We start from the raw sequence: 20492 nt of genomic DNA on the forward strand, positions 1-20492 counted from the left end.
TTTCAGACCTCTACACGAACGTATAACTTTATAACACATGTATAAACAGCTCATAAACCACTTTTCGTCCTTTGCATTGTAGCCAGTGAGTAGCATCGCTGAGCCAAACGGCTCCACATCACTCAGACACCAACTTACTCCTTACTACTCCAAAAATACTCCAGGAAAACGGTGTTTTCCAGAACTATGAGCGAACCAATGTAGATAAAACTACTTTCAGCAGCAGTTTAACTCCCAATTCGAGCCTTTTAAAGCAGGACACCGTCGGAAACAAAACCAAGTCGCTGCACAAGTTAACGTTAGCTAGCACCCGCATCACCTTTTTTAAAGCACACAACTCTCAGCCCTCTGAAACTGCTTCACAAAATGAGTAAAATAAGTTTCACTCATAAACCTTCTTTCTCGTGTACATATCTGAGCGAAATGTGAGCAAAAACACGCAGCGTAGACCACCATGTGTTGCTCTAGCATAGCAGGCTACCTTAAAAAACAAGGAATGTTTTTGAGGGAGACTTACCAAAAAACGTGCAGGGAGCTGGAGACGAACTCGGTAACGTTAGTTTAGTTTTTCTGGAGTCGACCTACTTCCAGCAGCTTTCAGAAGCGAAAAACAACAATAACACAAACAAAAAGGAGAAATTCGCCTCTTTTCCCTCTACTAGTTGAGTAATTTACTGCGGTGGGACCGACATTTTCTCGGGCTCCCCTGCTTTTCTCCCATTGAAAGGCCGTTTTTGGATGACTGAGCTCCACACTGTTCTCCTTTAGCGACGCTGCAGCGGCTCCGCCCACTTTCTCCAGGCCGGAGGAGGTGCTTGAACAATGGGCTACAAACCCCCAGCCTCCCCGCTAAAACTACCGCAGCTCCACAACAACAAAACAACGCTAAACTCACGCTCACAACTCGCAGTGACAGACCGTAGCCTTGTCTTTTTGTCACCGAATACCTGTGTACGTTGCTGCTACACGGCTGCTAAAAGTTGTTCAGGGGAGTTATACACCCCAACCCCCCACTATTACCCCTACTACCCCTCCTTCCCCCTCTTCTTACCCCTCCTGCCCCCCTCCTCTCCTCCCTTGCTTTCTCCCTGATTTGGTATGCTATCGGCCCCGCAGAGTTTGTATTAAAGCCTCTGGTCTATTGAAGCCCGCAGTGAGGGCGCAGCTGTGGAGGCAGAACTCAGAAGAAAAACACCACTATCTCTCTATCTAGTCTCAGCTAAACGTGCTATACTGGCATGCAATATGCTATCATGTCCAAATGTATCCTCTTCTAATTAGTGAATACAGCTATTTGAAGTTGCACCACTGCTGACAGAGGAGTTCAGTACACCTACATTTACCTGCATTAATTTCCCATTTTCAGCTTCACTTACCATATAGAAGCACTTCGTAGCTCTACGATTGCAGACTGTAATCCAACTGTATCTCTACAAACTTCGTTATCCCACCTTTTACCCTGTTCCTCAATGGTCAGGACCCCTACAGGACCACCACAGAGCAGGTACTGTTTGGGTGGTGGATCATTCTCAGCACTGCAGTGACACTGACATGGTGGTTGTGCTGGTATGAGTGGATCAGACACAGCAGTGCTGCTGTAGTTTTTAAACACTTTGTCCACTCACTGTCCACTCTGTTATTGGCTCTTGTTGGTCCACCTTGTAGATGTAAAGTCAGAGACAAAAGCTCACCTGTTGCTGCGCAGTTTGTGTTGGTCATCAGTGGCACAGGACACTGCCCACAGGACGCTACTGGCTGAATATTTTTGATTGGTGGACTATTCTCAGTCCAGAGGTGACACTGAGGTGTTTGAAAAACTCCAGCAGATCCACTCATACCAACACAACACACCATGCCACCACCACGTCAGTGTCAGTGCTGAGAATGATCCACCCAAATAATACCTGCTCTGTGGTGGTCCTGTGGGGGTCCCGATCATTGAAGAACAAGGTTAAAGGGGATAACAAAGTATGCAGAGAAACAGATGGATTACAGTCTGTATTTGTAGAACTACAAAGTGCTCCTATATAGTAAGTGGGGCTGATAAAATGGACAATCAGGGTAGATACAAGGAGGTGTACCTAAAAAAGTGACCACTGAGTGTCCCTGCAATACTGCCCATGCTATTATAAGCAAAAAAGCAATATAATAGTGTTAGTAATAATATAACATCTGTAACATCTTAAACTTTCTTTAAAGACTTTCTACATTTCTATCAACTATTAATTCAATTCATCAGTGCTTTATTGGAATGAATGTCACAAAATACATTATTGTTACATTAATAAATCAATTATTCAAATCATAATGATCATGAATAGACAAAAGAAAATGGAAACAAAAACAAATATAGCACATTAAAAAATAAAAGAAAGAAGTTTAATAGAAAGTAAAATGTTAATCATCATAACTCAGCAACTGCAAGGTTTTCTCTCACTTTGGTAACTGCATCTGTGATAAACACCTGCTGGTGACCAGTGTAGACTCACCAATGACGAATATGGTTAATTTATTTATGTATTAGTAAATGATTTTTGTAAAAAGATGTGAATTCTTGTGTATCGTCTCAACGTCAGTGAGTTTAGGTCAAGTCCCTCTCTCTTTCTCTCTCTCTCTCTCTCTCTCACTCTCTCTCTCTCTCTCTCTCTCTCTCTCTCTCTCTCTCTCTCTCCCCACAGCTTTATTTAAATGTTTAGGCCTGTGGTACGGCCCATGAATAAAAGCTGTTCTTGGTGGGGTTGGCAGTGCAGGACACACACACACACACAAACACACACACACACACACACACACCTGAACGCTTACTTCAATCTGGAACAGTATGTTAGCTCCACTTGCCTCACTCCTCAGGTGAACTTGTGTGTGTGTGTGAGAGGGTGTGTGTGTGTGTGTGGCGCTGTGTGTGGTTGCTCTCCTCTGCTCCTCGCATGCCATGTCAGAGCCACATGTTTTTCTTTCTGGTTTGCTTGGCATGAGAGACGATATTACAGCAAAGAATGAATTAGATCCTCCACTCATGAACTCCTCAGGCTTTCAGCCTGTGTGTTTACAGCTGCAGCACACACATACACACACACACATACACTATATGTGTGTGTATATATACATATATATATATATATATATATATATATATATATATATATATATATATATATTACACTTACATACATATATCATTATATTATATTATATTATAATATATATATAAATGTATTTTATACACATACACACACTCGAAAACATTCATTCACAGCAACAGCTACACACACATAATTGCTGTTGAAACGAGACTCTCCTCAGCTCCATTAGCTGTGTGCTCTGATTAGGCACTCTGTCATGTCTAGCAGGCAGGTAGTGAGTGTGTGAGTACAATAAAGAAAACACACACATACACACACACACACACACACACACACACATACACACACACATACACACACACACACACACACAAATTACAGTAACAACAGCTCCTCTACTCTGTGTTTTGGAGATGTTGTACTCGTATCAGATTTTGTTCATTAGAATTACAATCACAGTTTAATTACAGATTGATCACAGACTGTATGCAGTGGCAGGTAGATGAGCGTATAGCTATATAAAAGTATAATTATATACTTTTAATAAGAAAATAAGAAATGAGTCAAAAACAGGTTAAAGTAGACCAACAAAAACAACAGAACAACTTCAGTAAAAAATGCTCCAAAACCTGGTTACAAATATATTTTTGACAAAACAAACAAAATAAACACAAATAGGAAAAACAATTTAAAAACATGTAAATAAGACAGTAGAAACTACCTGTAAGAGATGGAAGAGAAGTTTCATAGACAGTAAGACTATTAATTGTATTAAATATGGAAAGGTAAAGTTGACTGATGTTTTTCTCTCTTTCTTTGATAATGAAATCTATCAGAAAAGAAAAATGGGTATTTGTAGAAATATGGACATTAGAGTGCCCATAAACATCTCTCTCTCTCTCTCTCTCTTTTTCTCTATCTCCCTCTCTCTAATCCTCTCTCTCTCTCTCTCTCTCTCTCTCTCTCTCTTTTTCTCTATCTCCCTCTCTCTAATCCTCTCTCTCTCTCTCTCTTTCACTCTCCTTCAAAAGTAGCCCTCTGTTTCTCTCTCTGCATCTCTTTCACTCTCTTCCTATAATCTCTCTATGTATCTCACTCTCTTTCACTTTCTTTTTCTATATCGTCTGTCTTGCATTCTCTCTCTCCAGTCTCTCTCCCCCTCTTTCTATAGTCTTTCTCTGTCACCCTCTCTTTCTATAGTCTCTGTCTCTCTATCTCTCTCTTCAGTCTCTCAACAGTCTCTATCTGTATCTCACTCTTGCTCTCTCTCCAGTCTCTCACTTTTTCTTTAGTCTCTCTGTCTGCAGTCTCTCTCTTACTCTGTATCTGTCTTTCTCTTTCACTCTCTCTCTCTCTCTCTTTTTCTTGGTATGTTTCTTTCCTCATTTAATGACTCAAGAAGAAGTAAGAAGAAGAAGACGCCTAAAAAACTATGTAGTTAAAAAACCCTAAACTCCTCACATAGTGAGTTCAGTATAGAACTACAGTGATAGTTGTTTAGTATATCCATCATCTCTCAGCATGAGAGCTGAAGTTTGCTGGGATCTATTCCTCTGTTTTTGTGATTCCTTTGGTCTAAAACAAGATGGCAAAGCTTCAAAGTGAGAGATGTGAGCAACAGCAAAGCAGAACAAGAGCTGAACCAACACAACAGAATGAAATTAAACAGAAAAAGATACGAATAACTATATGTGAATGACTGAACTAGTAATATTTTTTTTTATTATACAACATGATTACACTCATAATAATAATTATAGTTTATTTAAAAACTGAATCTAATGGGGAATTCAACTGATTTTTCTAAATGTCTGTATCAGGGGCGTAGCTAGAGCTTTTATAAACGGGTGGCCAGGTAAGACCCAGAGATTTTATGAGAGTGGCACACTAATAGGAAACAACAAAATAAAATAGCATTGCTGTATTCAAATGACAGAAAAGTGATGCATTATTTTTTCTCTCTTCATAATTCAATTAGTCCTTTTTCACATTAATAAAATATTTCATCAATACTGTATACTACATTAATAAACTATTGCCAGAAGTAAACAGAAAGACAAAGTGCATTGATGTAATATGTTTTAGTCAATTATGAGGAAATTATGTATTTGAATAAAGTAAATTAAATGCATCACTTTTTTCAGGGCACAACATTAAAAAAAAAATCTAGATAGGCCATAGAAGTTATTTATTTGAATTCACTACAGGTTATACATGAGTCTATGATTAGACAGTACTGTATAAAGTAACATACACCACATACATTTCTTCAACTGTAAAAAGAAGTTAATTAGCATAATAAATGATTATAACTGAGTTATTTTTAATAGTTAACTCATCTCACCATCATAGGATATTTTATGATGTAACTCACAGAGCAGCACTGCTGAAGGGACACAGTGCATATTCACTCACCTGTTTCCTCAGCAAATCAGCCAATCAGAGCAAGATATGCTAATTATTAAATGCAGCATCATCAGACTCTCATTACTGATTGGATGGCACATTATCAACATAAAGTGAAAATGGTGCTTTACTGATGATGGCTGACTGACTGGGGTGGACAGAAGTGTGGCCATGCTTCATGCTGGGATGGTGCTGGCCACCCCTGGCTACACCTCTGACCTGCATAACTATATCATTAAGATGTAAACAAAGTCATTCAGAGTAGCTTGATAGAAATGGTTTTTAGAATTTGAATCCATTTGTGGTGGAGGGATACATGCAGGGTGTTGTAAGGCAAAATAGTCCCCAAAGAAAACTTTATTTTTTCAGATTTGTCACGATTTTCCCATCATCTGTCTTACATATAAAAACACGGAAGATACATAGTTCATTGGTGGTGTTGGATAGCAAGCAAAATGGCTATATATGTGTTGCAAATATAGTGACCCCTAGTTCACCACTATAAAGACATCTGAGCTGATAAGTTTCTCTATAATGTATCATTTTGCATCAAACCACTCTGGATGACTTTGTTTACATCTCAACAATTTAACTATATAGAAATGAAAACAAATAAATAGGTGGAATTCACTAGTATACTTACACTTTGCCTACCCACCTCAGTTTGCATGCAGTTCTTCTGTGTGTACAGCAAAGCACAGACTGTTTCAGTGACTCTGCCTGTGCAGAGCTGCTGCCAGATTGCGAACACCCTCTACCTGAATGAGCCTTTTATTTAGCTCACTGTTCCTAATTAGAAGTGAAACATTTCGCTCTCAAACACTTCGACTCCTTCATTATTATCACAGTACATCGCTGGGATGAGAAATAAGCAGCGGGTCACACAGTAACAGCCTGTTTCACTGGGTTTATGTAAGAGTTCAGGTTAATGAGAAGTTAGAGTGATGTATGGAGTGTGATAATGTGTAATTATATCGCTGTTCTTGCACAAATTATTCCACAACTAAAGCAAGTGGATTAATAAGTGGCAGTGAGGCTTGTTTTCTTGTGGTTTTGGTGTTTTTAGATGCAGCTTGATGCACGTGAGCTGGATGAGTGATGGGTGTGTGCCGCAGTGCTGTAATGCTCACATTCAGGGTGTGTGTGTGTGTGTGTGTGTGTGTGTGTGTGTGTGTGTGTGGGTGTGGGTGTGTGTATGCACAAAAATGTTCAGTGTAGATACTTGTGTAATATATAATACATGTGGGGCATGTTATTATTACATATAGATACTTGCATATATTTAATACATATGGTCCATATCATTATTACACAGAGAATCTTGCATTTATATAATACATATGGGGCATATTATTATTACATATAGATACTAGCGAGAGAGAGAGAGTGAGAGAGAGTGAGAGAGAGAGAGAGAGAGAGAGAAAGAGAAAGAAGAAAGAAATAGAAAGAGAGAGAGAGAGAGAAAAAAAAGAGACAGACAGAAAGAGAAACAGGAACAAAAAAGGAAAGAGTAGATAGAGAGAGAGACAGCCTGAGCGAGAGAGGGAAAGACAGAGGTAGAGACAGCGAGAGAGAGAGAGAGAGAGAGAGAGAGAGAGAGAGACTGAGAGAGAGAGAGAGAGAGAGACTGAGAGAGAGAAGGAAAGACAGAGGTAGAGACAGAGAGAGAGAGAGAGAGAGAGAGAGAGAGAGAGAGAGAGAGAGAGAGAGAGAGATGAGAGAGAGAGGAAAGAGTAGAGCAGAGAGAGAGTAAGAGAGAGAGAGAAAGAGAGAAAGTTTTGGTCACCCCCCCCCACCCCCCCGCTCCAGGCACTGTTGGCTGAATTAGTTGTGGACAAAAGGCTTTGTGGTCAGGCCATGAAAGGGCCATTAAAGCATGCTGCTGCTGCAGAGGCCCGGCCTGCAGGGGACGGCCTCCCAGAATGCCTTTGGCCCAGCATGCAGCACTCCCAGCATGCACTGCTCCCTGTCAGCGGTGCCCCTTCACCCTCACGGCGTCATTAAAGAGCTCAGCAGATTGTTATGTAGATCATCACAGCCGCTGTTCTGAAAACGTGCGAAGTGGGAAAGAGAAATTGGGGGGATTTGGTGGACGGTTGTGGCCTGAGGCTGTGCTTTCCACTCACAATGAGTGGACACTCCGGTTATTTTGGGTTTTAAGTGTGAAAGAGTGGTGCATTTCATTGGTGGAATTGCATTTGGTGTAGTATGTAGTGTTATGTACTGTTTAAACACACCACTAGAATCCCATAAGGGCAACAGTAGAGATTTTTTCCTCGTTTTTGACTGAGATGTGACATTAAAAAAATATATTCAAAACTGGGCTGTTTTTGGGTGCTGCAGTTTCATGGAATCATGGAAAACCAGATCACTTTTTAAAGTAAAAGAGTTAAAGTAGAATGTATACATTGAGGTAAATCTGGTTTTCCATGATATGGGCCCTTTAATACACATTACCTTGTAGCAGTCTTACAGTCACTGCTTCTCCATTTCAAAGAACTGACTGAAATCTGATTAGACCATCAGCTGTTTTCACAGTCAGTGACATATCTAGAACTTTCAGAATGTCTAAAGTGTCAATTGCTATCACAAAATTGGTTCCACCCATTGGATCCAAAGCTGATTGGTCAGTTCCTCATTATGCTGGTAGCTATTCTAAAGTGTTTAGGCCTTACACTCGGAGTGTCGAATTTACTCGTACTTATTCGGATGACAATAAATTAATTCTTGCACACCAAATGCTATTTTTTGGATGGTGACATTTTATGACATCATTTTATTCATTCTCTGTTTGATTTTTGTGAACTTTTGCAGGCGACATGAACTCAGTGACCAATCACAACTATCTCTGCCGTTGGCATGACGACAACCAAGCTGTCAAACTTTTTTCACAAACGCTAAAACAGGCATGTCAAACTGGGGAACTTCCAGGCCAAAGTGCTGCAGATATTAACGTTTACCCTCATCTAACGCTCTGAATTCAGTTCATGGAGGTCTTGCCAATTAGCCCAATGAACTGAGTCAGGTGTGTTTTATGAGGCAGCGTGCTAAAGTGTGCAGTGTTTTGGCCCGCAAGGACTGGAGCCTGACACGTGCGCTAAAAGGACCTCAATCTCCAAAAGCAGCAACGCATATTTATACTTGAAGACATTCGCCCTGTTTGTTCTGTGCCTTGTCTCATGTGAAGCTGCATCTCCACAATCAGCTCAAACTAAGTTATGGTGATCAGAGCTGTGAATGAAAGAGTTTATAAACTTTTAGCTACTGAAATGAGGTGGAGAATCCTGCTCAATGCCACAGTTTCATGAGAAACATTTAGGCGTTCAGATCAGCTCCTGAAGTCCTAAACAATGGAAGAGCTTGCTTTGCTGTATCTATTTGGATATTAAGAAAAAATATCCTTATTGGACAATTTTGAGATTTTAAACCTTTTGTTTCCAACCAAAACTTACCAATGAAATCAGAGTATTACTACAATACTTGCAGCCTTCAAATACAACAAGCATGATAATTATATCAAATAAATATGAACTAAACATCACGGACATGGTTTTTTATTATTTCACACAAATCATTAGGCCTGCTCTGAAGGCCTAGCGGGCCCTGAAGGTTCCCCACTGTGTGTTTCAGGAGAATGCAGAGTCTCTGCTACAGGCGCTAGCCCCATTATTGAACACCGCTGCCATGGAAACGACCCCTGAGTGTAGTGTCTCCTGCTGACCCCAGCAGCTGTGTCACTTCCTCAGTGTGACAAAACTAGGAATAAGTCACATTCACCAGTGTGTATTCCTGTCTATACGGTGTGTCCTGTGAGTGTGTTGTGCTACACCTAACCAAACCCCAACCTTACAGGAATGGTTCAGTGAAAAATCAAACGTACAAAGTTTTCCAGTTCCCCTAGACGTTGTTAATCAGCCGAGACATGTTTGATGTTCAAATTTTGCTTCTTTAGTTTAGGGCTGGAGCAACAAGTCTATCGTTGCTAACAAATACTAGAAGTCAATAGTCACCCAAATCAATTCGGTGTCTACGTTGCACAGACTTGTCGAAGTGGTATGAGTATGATCTACTGTGAGCTATAAAGATGAACAAGACTTTACCTTGTAGCTGAAAGCTCCGTGTAACCACTTTAGACAAAAGAAAAAAAATGAGTGACTATTGACTTTTATTGTTTGTTAGCTATATTAGCCTCTAGTTCAAACCTAAGGAGCATTTTAACATTAAATATGTCTTGGCTGACCAACTACATCTGGGGGGAGCATAATCTAAATATATTCATTTATATGCACATATGATATAACCTATATAATCAGCAGTGCACATTTAGCAATTGCAATGTAATTTTTCTGACAAAAGCTGCAGTTTTTGGAGAAAAAAACATTGCTCCTCATAGGAAGGCATGACAAAATGGAGATACGCATAGCCAAGCCTATGTGATGTGGTGAAAAGGTGCAGTTGGGGGTCAGCTACACAATATCCAGAAGATGTATTTGCCACAATGTCAGAATTTATATAGAAGCATGACAGGTAAACGTTCCTGCAAATCCCTTGGAGTAACTTCAGCCATGCTACAATAGCAAATGGAGTAGGCTAGAAGGTTAACTTGGCTAGACAGGTTAAAACTATCTGCTTAACCTATCAACCAGGGGTTTAAACCCCTAAAAATTCAAATACAAAGATACCCTATCCAAATAATATGACCTTTCCCACATATACAAAATGAAATGTGAAATAATGCAACTTAAACAGGAATCCCACTGATTTTTCAAGATTTTTGTATAATTAAATCACTAAGATGCAAAGAAAGACATTCAAAGTGGTTTGATGTGAAATGCTCTATTCTAAGAAACTTACAACAGAAACAGAGTAAGAACTGTTCACAGTGGTGGTGATAGGAACCAGACGTCTGAAAAGTTTAATGCCTCTGAAAGCTATATCACAGAAAGTTATAGGGTTAAAGCATTATGAATACACTGCCTGATACCGGAGACATTGTGATACAATAGTTGAGATAAAGTTTGGGCCTAAAAAAGTATCTCACTGCTGTTGGAACAAAACCTTTTGTCTCCAAAATCGTAACTTTACAGGAAGGGAAAATATACACTTTACTTTTAATGTAAGTCAATGGAACCAGACGTTTTGCCAAGTAGTTTTGTGCCATTTCTTTTTGGTCCATTCATCATGAAATTTACACACAATGTAAAGGACAACAGGCTTTTTCATATTATGTCAAAAACTGAAAAATGGCAAAAATAGACATACAAGGCAATATGCAGGGTGTTGTAAGGCAAACTATTCCCCAAAGAAAGTTTATTTGTTTCAGATTTACTTAATATCAACATTACATATAATTGGTTCAGTGGCCATTTTTGATGGTAAATAAACTGCTTTTGCATCATAGACATCACAACTACTGTAAAGAAGTCATATAAAGAAAGAAAGAAAAGAAGTTGGTAAGTTTCTCTACAACGAACCATTTCACACCAAACCCTTCTGAATGAGTTTGTTTCCATCTCAAGAATTTCATTACGCTCATTAAGTCAATCTGTAAAGCTTGACCAACTTAGCAACAGTTGTTACGAAAGAACACATTTGTGGGTGGTGCATCGACATTATTCACGTCAGTGCATGGACATTAAACCACGCTAAAGAGAAACACAGCAGGTCTACTAAAACTAACAAATTAGCAAAACTAATTCAGACAGGTTAAAATTTATTCTGAAAAATTGAGAAGATGCTGTAAACAAACAAACGTTGAAGGTGGCCAATCACGCAGTCCTAAAACATACAAATCACACTTCAGCACAGCCAAACATTCCTCAAGCCTCCAGCTCATGCTGTTACACACACACATGCCTGAGCAAATCAGAGCCTTGTGATGGTGAGCCTCAGCCTGCAGGACACTTCATTTCCTGCAGTATTATTGATGTTATTATTTTTCAGCGCAGGAGAATGTGTGTAATATGCTTTTATTGTTGTTATTCCTTTGTGATTACTCCATCAGGGCCGGGCCGGCTGCTGCCGTGGCAGTGTTGGATTGCGTGTGTGTGTGCGGAATGGGTCGGCGCGGTAACTCGGTCCAGATGCGCTGGGCTGCAGTAATTGGCCCTGGAGCCTCTGAAATCCCCGCGTCGTTGGGCGCTGAGCGTTTAGTGTTTCAGAGCGTTTGTGACCCGGCCTGGCCCGACGTTAGCCCAGGTTAACGACCGCTCTTAGTTTTCATGGGAAAGGTGGTGTTTCCAACTGCACAAAATGCTCTAATGTCAGTTTGAGGTACGATGCTGTAGCTGTCCACTAAATATTGAATTTCTTTAACCTTTTAAATCATATTCAGGTATTAGTCTTAAGGCTTACTATACGGTTACTAATATGAGTTTGAGCAACAGAACAGGGAGTGTGTTATTGGGAACGTAGATTAGCCGTCATGTTATTCGCAACAACACACAACCTCAAGCGCTCTGATGCTTTTATACAATAGTTTTAGTACAAAAGTAAAGAAAGTAAAGCAAAGACGCTCCACCTTTCAAACTGTTTTTGAAAGTAATGGACGTCATGTTCTCCGGGCCAAAGATGAAAAGCACCATCCCGATTGTTACCAACATAAAGTTGAAAAACCAGCGCCTGTTATGGTATGGGGGTGGGAGGTGTTAGTGGGTAACTTGCGAATATATGAAGGCAAGAATAATGCTGAGGGGTACATACGCATTTTGGAGCAACATGTGCTGCCATCTAGACGACGTCTTTTTCAGAGGGTTCACTGCTTGTTTTAGCAGGACAATGCAAGCCACGTTTTGCATGTGTTACAAAAGCATGGCTTCGTAGTCAGAAAAAGCAGGTGTTAGACTGGCCTAACTGCAGTCCAGCTGCTCACATGGCCACGTCTCCCGAGCTTCTCGGAGGCTGTGTGAGTCTGTAGGTGATCGTGACAATATATATACAAAAAAACAGTAATTGCCCTTGGAGCCTTCAGTAGATATCGCTGCAACACAATAGATGTCTTTGACATAACGTCATATTTCTTCAATTCTGTTGATAATTTTAGTTAATTTTGAAATGTTTTAAACCAAAAATCTTACAAATTGCTCGTTTAAATATTTTGTCTTTGTATTACTTTCAGTTGAAAACAGGTCAAAAAGAATTTCTATTTTTACATTTTTCCTACTGTCCCAATTTTTTTGGAATAGGGTTTGAATATATTTTTAAAAATGACAATTTTCTCTGCCAAAATAGGAGTTCTAGCTGCTTAGAGGAAACCACCAGACATGCCACATTGTGCAACAACCAAACACTCGAAACCATCTTTCATGGACACATTGCTGCCAATTTTTAGCGACTTAAAGCATTTTCAATTTTTCCACACCACATCGTGCCACTCAGCATTTATATATTACTGCATTAATTTAAACACACAAAATCGACAGTAGGTGACTTGTGGATTGAAATTTACTCAGATAAAGGCAGTCCATCCAAATTCCTTAGATTAAACAGACAAGTGCTAACTGTCTGATCCCTCTGCTAATGTTTTTAGCCTAGTCACATCATTTTTCACCTAGCTTTTAGCTGGAAAACAGTGAGTTTCTGAGGACTCAGCTTATACCAAATGTGATAAATTCACTAAATGATGTTAAGAGTTTTATTCTATTGCAAGCGTAAAATAGAATAGAAACATAGAATGAAAGGTTCTACGTAGAACCGTCTATAGCACATTCATGCACATTTTCCATCTGTCTGAAGAGCCCTTTCATGATACAAAGAACGCTTTAATCATGCAAAGGGTTCTTTGAGTGTTCATGGTTCTATATAGAACTATTTTCTTTACTAAAGAACCCTTGAAGAACCATCTTTTTACGTGTGTACGCAACACTTAATGCAACCATTGTAGTTATTTAGCAACCAGTGGTCAGCGCAGTAGGTTAAGTTTGGTGAAAAACATCAAATAAAACACTTTTCAGTCAAATTGTGCAGTCAGAACTCACTGTTCTATAATTTTTTAATACAACAGGTTTGCAAAGTAAAGACTAAAGCAAAGCAAATAAACCTTGATTCAATTTTTTTGTTTTTAATAAGACTTTGGTTGACTAATGTCACTCTCTTCTTCTGACTCTGACTAAAGGATGGACTGCAATGTAATCTTTCCAAAATACATCCATTTTTTACACATCAATGTTAGCATTTAGCAGTAGCTTAGCGTAACTTGAGCATTGCTGTTACTTAATAATCGGTGGTCAGTGGAATGATACAGGTACGCTAACAAAACAAATCTGTGCTGTTATCAGATATAATAACATGGGTAGAACACTTTTCAACCAATCAGACTGTGTGGATGTAATGAACTGTTGCATAGTAACAATAATGTAAATAACTGTTCAGTTCTGAGAGTGCAGAACTGAAGTGTGGACCCGCACACAGCCCCTTAGAGTTTACAAGGTTAACAGATTATTTTGCAAAGAGAACTGACTCCCTAGATTTTTCCATGACTTACACTATAAAATATGCATACCTCAGGCCAAAAATATGGAAGCAAGCAATGTTTTTTTTGGAAGTTGTAGAAATATTTTACAGTTAAGTCTATTTGCCAACAGCCAACACAACATGGTCATGTTTATTGTCATCTAAGCCAACCACAGAAATTTTCCATTGGTTTAAAATAGGAAAAGCCTTCATCAGACAAATTCTGATATTTTCATATTTATGATATGAATGATAGTGGGTTTTTTACGTCGTGTGTAGAACAGATCCTTTAGCAATGTTTTGGTCATTCCCTTATATTAAATTTTACAAACGAGCAAAATATATGACCACTTTCACTTTCCCTGAAAAACCCTTTACTGTTTAGCTCTTAGAAGTCAGTGCTGATAATAAAAGTGCAGCGTAATTCAGTCTTAATGATTTCTCATGTGTAGCTCATCCAAACAGTATTTGTGTTTGTAAGTAGAAGAGGAGATCCTTTATTATGATTTGAATTTGATGAATTGCAGTCAGAACAAAACCTCACATCTCCATTTTTGTTGTTTTTCAGTTTTTGACATAATTTGAAAATAACTCTTGCCCTTTACATTGTATATAAATTTCATGGTGAATGGACCAAAAGAAACGTCCCAAAATGACTTGGAAAAATGTCTGGTTCCATTGACTTACATTAAAAGTAAAGTATGTTTTTTTCTCCTCCTGTAAAGTTACGATTTTGGAGTTTTGTTCCGTCAGCAGCGATGCACATACATGTTATATATGAAAAGTAAACAAACACATTTAATAATTCAGATGTTTCTCAAAATGTTTGGGGAAATTGCTTACCCTCTAAGAGTGCTATTTTAGTTTAAGAATAGTGAATTCTTTCAAAAACAAATACGGCAAAATTATTGGCAACCGTGAAGAACATTTTAAATAAAACTTTGGGGGGAAAAGAGATTATTTTTATTGCTACTACACTACAGGAACTCTGTTGTTGTCTATGACCATTTGCTGATTCCCTGGCTTATAAATATGAGGCTACACACATGTAAAATCTATGGATGTCCAGAGAGGCCACAAGGTAGTTACAATTTTCTGGACTGTTATTTTGAGATCATGACTTAATTGTCTTGTGATCTGAAGATAACAAAAGTTGTTTTCTTGAGATCACAACTTATTTTTCTTGTGATCTCAAGTTGTGATCTTGAGAAAACAGTGTTTATTATGTTGAGATCACAACAAGGATAAGTTCTGATCTCGAGAAAACAACTAAGTCATGATCTAAAGATAACAGTCCAGAAAGTTCTAACTACCTCATGGCATCTCAGGATGTCTATAAAAGTCCCTTTGTCATCCATCAGTATGGTATGGATGACAATTCAAATGAGACAGAAGGTTGTGGACATGTGGACTCTTGAACAGACTGGCTGTTATAGTGAATAATTTACATTTGACCCCCAAACTTGTCCAACCAAGTTAGCACCCCTGAGCACAGCTAAATGACAGTAATAACTCTTGACTTGTAAGGGTTAAAGGGTTAAAGTGTGTATGTAGAATGATCATGCATTCTTAGCACTAAGCAACTTCAGTTATCCTTTTGTCTCTGTTTCATGAATACACATACATATGATACCCTGGCATGTATATACATGATCAAAAGTGCCTATAGGAGGAATAAAGTGGTGTTTTCATGGCCATGCTCGAGCTAAAGTGAAATGGTAGAAGATGTGAGGAGTTTTTCTCTCTCAGTGATGTATGGCTGTCTGGCTCGCAGGGTGGAGTGTGCAGGGAGGCTTCGGCCTGTAGGATTTAGGGCGTTTGAGGCAGACTTTGGACGGCACCGGCGGCTGAGAGGTGAAAAATGTCTGAGATTTGACGTGTTCTTTACTCCTGTTCCGTCTGCACACCTGCTTTTATCATCCACACTGACGCTCTCCTCCTACACACAGTTCTATATCTTGATCCATGTCTTTTTTTCCCCCTCATTTTTCTCCCTCTCTCCCTCTTTCTCTCCATTCCTCCCCCCTCACACTTCCTGCACTCCGGGCCTTGCCAGACGGTCATAATTAACGAGGAAAACGATAGTCCCCACGGTCCTCTGGCGCTCCACTAGGCTCCTTGTCCACTCCCAGTGTGTGTGTGTGTGTGTGCGCTCCTCTGTGCATGAGTGCACATTTTTGTGTATAAGGGTGTTCATGTGGGTAGACCCCTTGTGTAAAGATGTGTAAATCTACCTCTCCTAGACTCATAAAAAAAAGGTTCTTCAAGGGTTCTTTAGTAAAGAAAACAGTTCGATTTAGAACCATAAGTTCTATATAGAACCATTTCATGCTTAAATTCTATGAATGGTGACAGGTTGTTCAGATTGATGGAGAATGTTATATATATGGTTCTATATAGAACCTTTTTGAAAATGGTTCTATATAGCACCAAAAAGGGTTCTGCTCTTGTTACAAGCTTGACAGGACTGAGTGGGGGGGGCCAAAACTTTTGCATACAACTGTGTACATGCACAATTAAACCTATTATTAAGAATCATATTTAAATACATTGACAACACTGATAACTGTCAATGTCAGTGACAACACACACATACACACACACACATATATATATATATATATATACATACATATGTGTGAGTGTGTGTGTACTGTCCCACTTTTGCTAAGTTAACTTTAGTAGCAAATTAACATAAATTACAAGTCCAGTACAAGTATGAGTCCGTGACAACACCAATGCTCATGTTTTCACTAGTAAACTCATCCACTACTGTGTAGATTATCAGTCTGATCATTTCTCAAAAGAGCCCAGTAACACTGAGATTAATAGCTGGTATATCAGATTGGTTTATCAGTCTACTCAGGCTTTAGCAGGAACAGTGTTTTTAAAGGAGCTATTTGTTCAGTGCCCCTTAATTGCGTCTAACGAGCATGTTTGCTATATGACCGCAGATTCTGAAACAGATAACAGACAAGCATTGATGGTGTTTCTGCCTGAAGACTGTTTTTTGTTTAAGGGAAAAATATTCTCTTAAAAATACAAAAAAATAACTATATTCTGAACTTTGCCTTTTCTAAATGTGACTCAATACAGATTTTCTAAGTGCAAATAAGTTAACACTTCTACAAAGGTAGATACTTACAGATATAGAACGCATATGGAACATATTATCATTATTACATATATGGCACATAAGTATGATCCCATGTCCTGATATTATATTAAAAACAAAACTGCCTGTGTGTGTGTGTGTGTACCTATGCTTTTGGCCTGGGCTCCCTTTTTCCTCAATACTTCTTTATGTTCGGTGTTAGCAATGAAGCATGATCTCACTCAGCTACAAATAACACACACTCTCACACAAAACGGCTTCACACAGACTCGCAGCCTGGGAGCTATAGCTCACACACACCAGCAAAATGACCTTCTTGACAAAACACTCAATCTACTCGTGTGGACCACATGCGCCTACCGGGCTGAGAATACATGTGTGTGTTTAGGTTGAGAAATTGTTTGTGACAAATGTGTTTATTATGTGTCAGTGTAAGGGTAGAGACGTATACCCGGATGATGCGCTAAAACTGCTGAGCACTGAACATTTCTTGCACTCGTAGGAAGGCAGAGGAGTGATCAGAAGCTTAAGTGAATGACATAACTGTAACTAGGTATATTATGTTATAGCTTACTTTAGCAAGCTAATGCTAGCTAGCTGCTCAGCTAAGTGGGATTCTATAACACAAAGTACTGTATCTGTCATTTTTGTTTAGTATAATTTTTAGTACAACACCTTAATAGTCCATAGTGCATAGTGTAAGTATATAGTATATAGTGTGTAGTATATAGTGTGACAATAGCTAATACTGCATAGGGTAAGAATTTAGTGCATAGTGTATAGGTCAACAATATAGTGTGCAATGTATAATGGAATATAGTGCACAGTGTATAGCGCAAGCACATAGTAAATAGTGCACAGTGTAAGTATATAATAAATATTATATAGTATAAGTATATAGCGTGTAGTATATAGCGTGACAATGGCTCAAAGTGTACAGTGTGAGAATATAGCACATAGTGTATAGGTCAAGAATATAGTGCACAATGTATAGTGCAAGCACGTAGTACATAGTGCACAGTGTAAGTATATAATAAATATTACATAGTATAAGTATATAGTGTGTAGTATATAGTGTGACAATAGTTCATAGTGCATAGTGTGAGAATATATTGCATAGTATATAGTGCAAAAACAGAGTACATTGTGCATAGAGTAAGTATGCAATAAATACTAAATAGTATAAATATAGTGTGTAGTATGAAGTGGGACAATAGTTCAAGTGCATAGTGCAAGAACATAGTACATAGTGTATAGGGTAAGAATATAGTGCATAATGTATGGTGGCAGAATATAGTACATAGCACACTGTGTAAGTATAAAATGCACAGTATATAATGTAAGTATATAGTACGTAGTATATATTGTGACAAGAGTTCATAGTAAATAATGTGAGAATGTAATGCATAGTATATAGTGTAGGTATACAGTGTAAGCATACAGTGTACAGTCTATAGAGCATATAGAGATAATTGAGACACATAAATGTAATTGAGCCACACAGTATGTTTCAGTTACAGTCCAGCAGCTGGGGCGAGTATGTATGTTATGTGCTGCTAAAGACTTGGCACAGCCCGCTGTGACATGCCATCTTAATGGCATCTGGTCACGACTTCCCCCCTGTCTAAGCTTAGTGGAACATTCGGGCCATTCCAGCTCAGGCCATTCCAGCAGTGCCCTGATAAGGCTTCCTCTGATCCCTATCTGTCACTCAGAGTCAAAGGCAGGGTTACACAGAGACCCACACACATACACACTAAAATAAATAAACAAACACATAGGAACTACATTACCATCTCTTTCACACACACAAACACACAAAAACAAAATCATATGGGTATAACAGCAAGAATGGACACTTCTAGCTAGAGAGAGAGAGAGAGAGAGAGAGAGAGAGAGACAGAGAGAGAGAGCACAAATGTCTGAAAACGTTTTTCTCCAAAGCACATTTTGACTTATTACAGTTTTTTGTTCTACTTCTTCCTGAGCTCCCATTACTTGTGGAGTCCCACAGGGCTTAGTACTCAGACCAATACTGTCTTCTATCTACCCCGTTTCCTTTTGGCAATGTCATACCAAACCATAATCTATCACTGCTCTCATGCTGATGATTCTGAAGCAGAGTATTCCCAGAGTGATAAATGGTCAGACTGGGCTGAATTATGCACCTAATTGACTAATTATAACTGAATGTAACCTCTACAAATGCGTAATAGTCAACACAACCAATCCAGAGTTATTATTCTAATCTGGTAGTAAAGTTACATTTCAGAAAAAAAGGTCATCGTGCTCCGCAGAAATAACAGTCAATAAAACAGTCACAAACTGCAACCAACTGAAAACTACTTTCAACAAATGTTTCCACGAAACAAGAAAGTTAAACTAACTTGTCACAACTAAAGTACTGTGTATTTGTTTAATGTCTCTTACTAAAAAGCAACCCTATGAAGGTCTATCAGTTTCTCTTCCACTCTGTTGTGTGTGTGTGAAAAAGAGAGAGAGTGAGCGGAAGAAAGAGGGGTGTGTATTGTGGTGTAAATATTGTGTTGTGCTCCAGTAGCAGCTTTTCCTGAAGGCTCCGCAGCGCTACGCTGCCCTGTTTATTTTCATTCAAGACGGACGACTTCTTATCAAATAAGCAGACGCTGCTGTCCAGCGAGAGCTTTACACACACACACACATGCTCACATAGGACCGGCCTTTTACTAGCACCACACACCTCCCAAGAAAAGCACATGGCCCTGACCAACATCCAAACACATACACACACACAAACACACACACATCTATCTAAAACGGATATTATGAACAAGTTTTTCAGCATCACAAATTAAGCAGAAAACATATTTTAACAGAAAATTTATATAAAACCCTCAATAACTAATAATATAATATAATAGAATAGAATAGAATAGAACATAATATAATATAATATAATATAATATAATATAATATCTTTTTTTTTAACTCCAGTTTTGGAAACTCTTGTTTTCTTTCACATATTTTCCTCTGACTTTCCCTTTATTATACAAATGGATTATCTTACTGTCCACTGTCCTCAGAAATATCTCTTATAAAATAAATACCTTGTACTTAATGACCGTTTTTGATGTAAATGAAACAAAGAGTGGGCTGTGGCTTTTGCACAGGACTGTATCCCATATGAAAAACGTAACATTAAAGTCATGGCTAGGCCAAAAATCAGCTACACAATTTTCCCCCTTACCCCAAATGTAGCGAAACAACTAAGACACGTTTGGTATCCAATGTTTGCTACGAGGCTAATGCAGCTAATAGTAATGGAAGCCTATAGTCCCCAGTTTAGCATACGTAAATTACCATGCACATGCCTCAAACTATGATGAGGTGTTAAGTAATCTCGAATAGACATACTTTAAAAGACAATAACTGGATAAAATTAAAAATTAGACGTGATA

The 20492-nt window shown here is 38.7% G+C and overlaps 1 protein-coding gene across 1 annotated transcript in view; it reads right to left on the reverse strand.

Moving 5' to 3' along the window:
- The window catches only part of boc (BOC cell adhesion associated, oncogene regulated), a 44304-nt gene extending 43298 nt beyond the window's left edge, over positions 1-1006 (reverse strand). The window contains 1 exon segment of the mRNA XM_036558531.1: positions 518-1006. The gene's annotated coding sequence lies outside the window, so the exon portion shown is untranslated.
- Positions 1007-20492: the final 19486 nt, after the last annotated feature.

This window comes from Colossoma macropomum, unplaced genomic scaffold (assembly GCF_904425465.1).
Source record: "Colossoma macropomum unplaced genomic scaffold, Colossoma_macropomum, whole genome shotgun sequence".
Taxonomy (NCBI): domain Eukaryota; kingdom Metazoa; phylum Chordata; class Actinopteri; order Characiformes; family Serrasalmidae; genus Colossoma; species Colossoma macropomum.